This window comes from Elephas maximus, chromosome 26 (assembly GCF_024166365.1).
Source record: "Elephas maximus indicus isolate mEleMax1 chromosome 26, mEleMax1 primary haplotype, whole genome shotgun sequence".
In the NCBI taxonomy this organism is placed as follows: domain Eukaryota; kingdom Metazoa; phylum Chordata; class Mammalia; order Proboscidea; family Elephantidae; genus Elephas; species Elephas maximus.
The window spans coordinates 26725679-26733486 of record NC_064844.1 but is presented as its reverse complement, the minus strand read 5'-3'; positions in this window follow the sequence as shown (position 1 = coordinate 26733486).

Here is a 7808-nt window from a genome sequence, read left to right as displayed (position 1 = left end):
TTTTGGTTGAGTACAATTTTTTCCTTATCATCACTGGGGCTCTTTCAAACACTTTCTTGAATATTTTTATATTTTAGTTTATTTAACAATCTTTGCAAATGCATCTTTTTGGTGATATTTATAACGTTTCATTTTCTAATGACACATAAGGGCTTCAAGATTTGTATTAAGGCTAGAATTCATCCAGCAGATACATTGAACAACAACAGGACATGCATTTTGTAATGATAAAAATTCTTACTAATTTTCTGTAGCCGGCCTAAAGATTTCAACAACTGATGTTTAATATGCGTGAGCTTAATTCCTCTTCAATGCAGAAATCCTGGATTCTTTTCAGGTCTCTCTTTTACTTATCTTAAAAAAATTTTATCTTTTTTCTGAGCATAAGTCTGTAGTTGGTTATGTTTTCTCCATTTATGTACATTTATCCGGGTCGAAATGCGGTTAGAGTGATGACATACAAAGGAAATTCAGGACTCTTGACCGAAGGCCAGAGGCCTGTGCAAACATTCCTCTGTCTGAGATTTCAGGGCTTGGGAAAGCCTTTGGACCTGTTGCCTCAAAATGTCAAGAGTTTACAGTATTTCCAAAAAGGATTAAAAAAATAGTACCTAGAAAATGAAGCCTTTGCTGATAAGAAGTACATATTGATAAATATGCTGACAATTGAAATATCTGGCTCTTTGAAAATTAGGCAGACGATGTTCAAAGGTTGTTGGTGGTGTTGATGTTAGAGAGTGGTTGGTGAGTAGGATCTTAATAATAGCCCTTTATTGAGGCAGGCAAACAAAACCCAAAAAACAACTTATGGGCATATACTATCAAAATCACAGAAACACAAAACTCACAGGGCTTTGTAGGAATACAACCAAAAATAACTCCAGCCCACTTGGCTCATATAATTCCAGAAAAGACCCAGTAAGGGGATTCATTGGCTGCATAAGTTGTCCATGGCCAAGAGGAACAGAGAAGGTCAAACCTCCCGGAGTCCTCACATTTCTGGTTTCCCACTAGATTTTATCTCCAGTCTCAAGCAGTAGGATCTGGAAAGAAGAATACAAAAGACTCTGTGACTGAACTTTCAGAAGAGCTGAGGAAAGAAGGAAGGCCACGCCTCTCTGTAAACAATCCTCACTTTAGACCACAGTGTGAGAATTCGGGGATGAGAGGGCAAGCGGAGGCTGCAACAGGAATCTTGGCCTAGGATCAGTTTTAGGGAGTTTTGCATAAAGGCATTTACTTTTGGAAGATAATATTAACTCGATTATTTCCTATGGAAACTGGAAAATAAACACCAACTTTAAAATAAGCACATGTGCATATTTAGCTTTATTTGTATCCTTCCCCTAACTAGTGAATGAGAAAGGTCTTGTGCGTGGGTGTGTGTGTTCTGTGGCTACATTTTTGGTTTGCTTTAACTTATTTCATGCCACCTGCCTAGGAGACGTGGATGGATGAGTTTGGATCAGGGTAAAGGCAGTAAGTCCATTGTCTGCTATGATAGGACTTACGCCTACCAGTGGGTCGGCCTCCCTGAAGTTCAGCTTGTTTCTTCAACATGCTGATGCAGGAAGTTTGTTGTGTTCTGAGGTGGAGTTATTTTTCAAAGTCTTGTTTGGGCCAGCTCGTGGTCTGTCGCCATGTCTTACATAATGTGTATCGTGAACCTGCACTGAATCAGAAACAGGTCCACGCTTCTGAAGTGACCTTCGACGAAGGGCTTTTGTATTCAATCCAGTTTGCTCATATACTTCCGGTAAAATTATTTTTTTAGCAGCCCCAGAGTGAGTCCAGGGTTCAGAAAAAGAGGAGTGCTTTGTGCTTGTGGGTTTAAACAGTTTATCTGTCACCACTCACGTAAAAGAGCCAGGTCACCTCACCAGTGAAAAATGTAATGGTTTCTTTCTAGGATAACAGGGAGACGGAGTCATTTAAGGCACGTGTTTAGTCTTTGAGGTAAAAAAGTGTGCTGATTTCTGCATAGGAGTTACTACCCATTGCTTTCCAGTTGATTCTGACTCATAGTGACCCTATAGGAGCAGTAAGTCCAAAAGGAATAGAATGGTTCTGGTTTATAGAAAAGAATGATGACATCACATCTCCTTCTTCCCATTGATTTTGAGTGTGGCATCTAGTGTGGTATTACCACGTGGGGTGTTGTTCCAATTATTCTTAAATCAGTTGCCATCAAGTCAATTCTTGATACGGTTTTCAATGGCTGATTTTTTTGGAAGTAGATTGGCAGGCATCTTCTGAGGTGCCTCTGGGTGGACTGAACCTCCAGCCTTTCAGTTAGCAGCTAAAAGTGTGCTGACTGCAACATCCAGGGAAGCCAGTTACTCTTACCATATAAGAAATCACCCACAGTTTCTGTGGTCAGAAATTTGGGAAGGGCAAGCATGAGTAGTTCCGGCTTGGGGACTCTCACGCAGTTGCAGTCAGGTAGTTGCTGGAGCTGGAGCAGCGTGGGCCTGTAGGAGTTGGGGGCTGGCTCTTTCTCTTCATGTGGTCTTAGGGCTTCTCCATGCAGTTTCTCTGCTTGGGCTAATTTGGGCTTCCTCACAGCATGGTGGCCTCAAGGAATGGGACTGCTTGGGGCTTTAGTGCTAGTGTGGAAGTTGCATTGCCTTTCCTAACTTAGCCTCAGAAGTCATGCGGTGTCACTTCTGATGCATCCGTCAGTTCTAAGCAAGTCATAACCCTCCTCAGAGTTCAGGTGAGGGGACTCAGATCCCACTTTTTGATGGGAGGAGTATCAAGGTCACATTGTAGTATAGCATGTGGGACGCTACCATTGTTGGAAAACACAAATTACCGTAGGTGCAACACTGCCCAGGACAAAAGGATCACAATGAGGGTAGTACAAATGGAAATAGGCTCTTCAGAAAGCTCTGCGAGCTCAAAATCTTGTATGCTGGTTTAAATGATAAAACCTACATTGATTGTTCAAGAAATTTGATTTAATTTTTTACTTTTAAAACAAATTTTATTCAGCTTCAATTTACATTAAATGAAATGCACTTATTTTAAGTGCGTGGTTCAATACATTTTGATAAATGTATACCCCTATGTGACTACCATGCCAATCAAGACACAGAGTATTTATATCACCCAAAAAATCTCCTTGTGCACCTTTGTAGCAAATGCCTCCTGTCCTTGGCCCTAGGCAACCACTGATCTGCTTCTTGTTCCTATTGATTAGTTTGCCTATTCTAGATGTTCATGGATTCATACATAGTATATACTCTTTTACTCAGCATAATGTTTTTGAGATTCACCCATTTTGTTGCATGTATCAATATTATTGCTAAGTAATATTCCATAGTATGGATATACTACAATGTGTTTATCCATTCATTAGTTGATAGACTTGTGAGCAGTTTACAATTTTCACCTATTATGAATAAAGCTTCTACAAACATCCATGTACAAATTTTTGTGTTGACATACATTTTCATTTCTCTTGGGTAAATACCTGTGAATGGTATATTGCTGGGCCATGGTGTAAAGTTTACGTTAATTATATAAGAGACTGCCATATTAAGTTTCAAAGTGGTTGTTCCAGTTTATATTCACATCAGTAATGTACGAGCGTTCCAGTAGCTTCATATCCTTGCCAGCACTTCGTGGTGTCAGTCTTTAATGGAAATATTTCAGTGTGTGTATACTACATCTACCTGTTGCCGTGGAGTTGATTCTGAGTGGTAGCAACCCTATAGGGCAGAGTAGAACTGCCCCACGGGGTTTCCAAGGAGTGCCTGGAGGATTCGAACTGCCGACCTTTTGGTTAGCTGCCGTAGCTCTTGACCACTGGGTCACCAGGCTCCCAATATGTATATAGTGGTTTCAGTATACATTTTCCCGATGATCAAAGATGCTGATCATGTTTTCATAGACTTATTGGCATTTATTAGATCTTATTTTGTGAAGTATCTGTTCAGATCGACTGCCCATTAAAAAAAAATTTTTTTTTTCATCTTTTTCCTGGTGAACTATAGGAATTCTTTAAATATGCTGGGTACAAGACCTTCATTAGATAGATGTATTGTGAATATTTTGTCCTATTCTGTGGATTGCCTTTTTATTTATTCCTGTGACAAATTTTGAGTTGATTTTTGAATATGGTGTGAGGTAAGGGTTGAAGTTTATTCATTTTTTACATAGGAATGTTTGGCTGTTTCAGCAACATGTCTGAAACACCTTCCTTTACTCATTGAATTGCCTTGGCACTTCTGTTGAAAATCAGTTGACTATTGCGTGGTTCTAGTTCTAAACTCTTTATTCTGTTCCATTTGTTTATGTGTCTATCCTTATGCAAATACCACACTGTCTTCATTTTTGTAGCTTGATAGTCTTGAATTCAGATAGTTTAAGTTGTCCAAGAGTGTTTTTCCTTTTCAAAACTGCCTTGACTATTCTAGGTCCTTTGCATTTCACTATGAATCTTAAAAATAGCTTGCCAATTAAAAAAAAAAAAAAGCCTGCTGGAATTTTGATTGGAATTGCATTGAATCTTAGATCAAGTCAGAGAGACTGACATATTTACAATTTTGAGTATTTTGATCCATGAACATGGTGCATCTCTACATTTATTTAGATTTTTTTAAAATTTCTCTCAGAAATGTTAAATAGCTTTTAGTACAGAAGTCTTACACTGTTTTTGGTTAAATTTATTTTATGATTTTTGTACTATTATACATGGCATTAAAATATTTTGCAATTGTTCATTGCATTACTACAAAGAAATACAATATTTTATATTGAAGTTAGAGCCTGCAACATTGCTATATTCACTTATTAGTTCTAGCAGTTTTATTGTAGATTCCTTAGAATTTTCAATATACAAAATCATGTTTATCTGTGAATAAAGGAAGTTTTACTTGTTTCGTTCCAATCTGTATGCCTCCCACTGCCCCTTAGTTTATCGTACTGACTAGGACCTCCAATACAATGTTGAATGGAAATGATGAGAGCAGACTTCCTTGCCTTGTCACTGATTTTAATAGAAAAACATTCAGCCTGGCATTAAATATGATATTACCTATAGATTTTTCTTTTTTTAATAGATATCTTTTATCAGGTTTGGAGCCCTGGTGGCACAGTGGTCGAGAGCTACGGCTGCTAACCAGAATGTCAGCAGTTCAAATCCACTAGCTGCTCTTTGGAAACCCTATGGGACAGTTCTACTCTGTCCTATAGGATTGCTATCAGTCGGAATTGACTCTACTGCAATGGGTTTATCAGGTTGAGGAAATTTCCTCCTACTCCTAGTTTTCTGAGGGAATTAAAAAAAATTATTTATAGTTACTGGATTTCTCCAATGATTTTTCTACGTCTACTGAGATGATTTTTTTTTATCCTTGATTCCATTAGTATGGCATATTGTATTAATTAAATTTCTAATGAGAAAAAAACTTGCATTCCTGAGAGAATCCCCCTTTAGTCATGGTGTATTATTTTTTAAACATAGTGCTGGATTCAATTTTTGTAATATTTTGCTAAGGATTATTGCATATATGTTCATGAGGGATGTTATTGTTCTGAGATTTTCTTGTAATATCTTTGTCTGTTTTTTGATAACAGGGCAATAATGCTAGCCTTTACTTCACTGTTTTCCAAAAGAGTTTGTGTAACATTGGGTATTTCTTTTTAAAATGTTTAACAGAATTTACCAGGGAAACCACATAGGCTTGGAGTTTTTTTTTTTTTTTTTGGTGGTGGAATGGCTTTTAATTTCAATTTATTATTATTATTTTTTAAAGATATAGAGGTATTCAGATATTAAATTTTTATGCCAGTTTTTGTCATTTGTGTCTTTCAAAGAATTTACCAATTTCATCTAAGTTGTTGAATATATTGGCATAGAGTTGTTTATAATATTCTTTTAATGTTTGTGGGATCAGTGGGGATGTCTTCTCTTTCATTCCTTATGTTGATAATTTGAATTTTTTCTCCTTTTTTCTAGATTTCTTTTTTTAGTCTAGATAAAAGTTCACAAATCTTTTCAAAGAATCAGCTTTTGGCTTTGCTGATTTTCTTTATTTTTTTAAAGCAGTTTAAAACAACAACCATTTATTATCTCCATAGTCCCTGTGGGTCAGGAACCTGGACACACCTTAGCTAATGGTTTTGGATCAGGTTCTATCATGAGGTTGCAGTAAAGACATTGGCCAGAGTTGCAGTCTTCTGCAGGCTTACATGGTACTAGAGGATTGGCTTCCAAGCTCAGTCACATAACTGTTGGTAGGAGGCTTCTGCTCCTTGTCACATGGGCCTCTCATCACAATGTGGCAATTGGATTCTAATTCCTCCAGAGAAAGTGAGAAGAAAGGAAGACAGAGAGATTTATAGTTTCTATTTCATTGATTTCTGCTCTTTATTGTTTTTCTTCTTTCTACTTTAGGATTAATTTAGGTCTTCTGTTTTAGTTTCTTACGTTGGAAGCTTAGATACGTAATTTTAAAACTTGTCTTTTCTGATATAAGCATTTAAAGCTATAAATTTTCCTTTAAGCACTGCTTTAACTGCACCCTATACATTTGGATCTGTTGTGTATTTGTCATTACTCAGTTAAAATATTTCTGAATTTCTCTTGTGATATTCCTTTGTAAATAAGTTTTTGTTATTCACTTCTAATTTATTTCAATTGTCATCAAAAAATACATTCTGTATGATTTCAATTCTTTAAAATTTATTGGAACTCCTTTTGTGGCTCAGCATAGCTCTATCTTGGTAAATATTCCATTTGTACTTGAAAAGAATGTGTTGTTGTTAGGTGCCATTGAGTCAGTTTTGACCCATAATGACCCTGTGTACAACAGAACAAAATACTGCCTGGTCCTGCACCACCATACCAACTGTTGTTATGGTTGAGCCCATTGTTGCAGCCACAGTGTCAATTCATCTCATTGAGGGACTTCCTCTTTTTTTGCTGATCCTCTACTTTACCAAGCATGATGTCCTTCTCCAAGGACTGGTCCTTTCTGATAATATGTCCAAATTCCTTGAGATGAAGTCATGCCAGGCTTGCTTCTAAGAAGTATTCTGGCGGTACTTTCAAGACAGATTCATTCGTTCTTCTGAAAGTCCATGGTGTATTCAATATTCTTTGCCAACATCACAATTCAAAGACATTAATTCTCCTTCAGTCTTCCTTATTCATTGTCCAGTTTTTCATGTCTATGAGGTGACTGAAATTAACATGTCTTGTAGGCATATGGATATTATCCTATCACTGACAGTGTTGTACTTCAGAATAGATTGTACTTTTTGACATTGACCGTGATGCCGTTCCTCTTCAATTAGTCATTCCCAGCATAACAGACCATATGATTGTCTGATTCAAAATGGCCAATATCAGTCCATTTCAGCTCACTAATACCTTGGATATTGGTGTTTATGCATTTCATTTTTAAGAACTTCCAATTTTCCTAGATTCATACTTTGTGTATTTCACATTCCAATTATTAATGGATGTTTGCAGCTGTTTCTTCTCATTTTGAGTCATGCCACCTCAGCAAATGAAGATCTCCAAAGCTTGACTTCATCCACATTGTTAAGGTCGACTCTACTTTGAGTCATAAGGTTTTCACTGTCTAATTTTTCAACAATAGACCACCAGGCCCTTCTTCCTAGTCTGTCATAGTCTGAAAGTTCTGCTGAAGCCTATCCACCACGGGTGACCCTGCCAGTATTTGAAATACTGGTACGTAGCATAGCTTCCAGCATCACAGCAACAGGCACGTCACCACAATATGACAAACTGACAAGCGGTGCTGAGAAGAATGTATATTCTCCATTTTCACAGG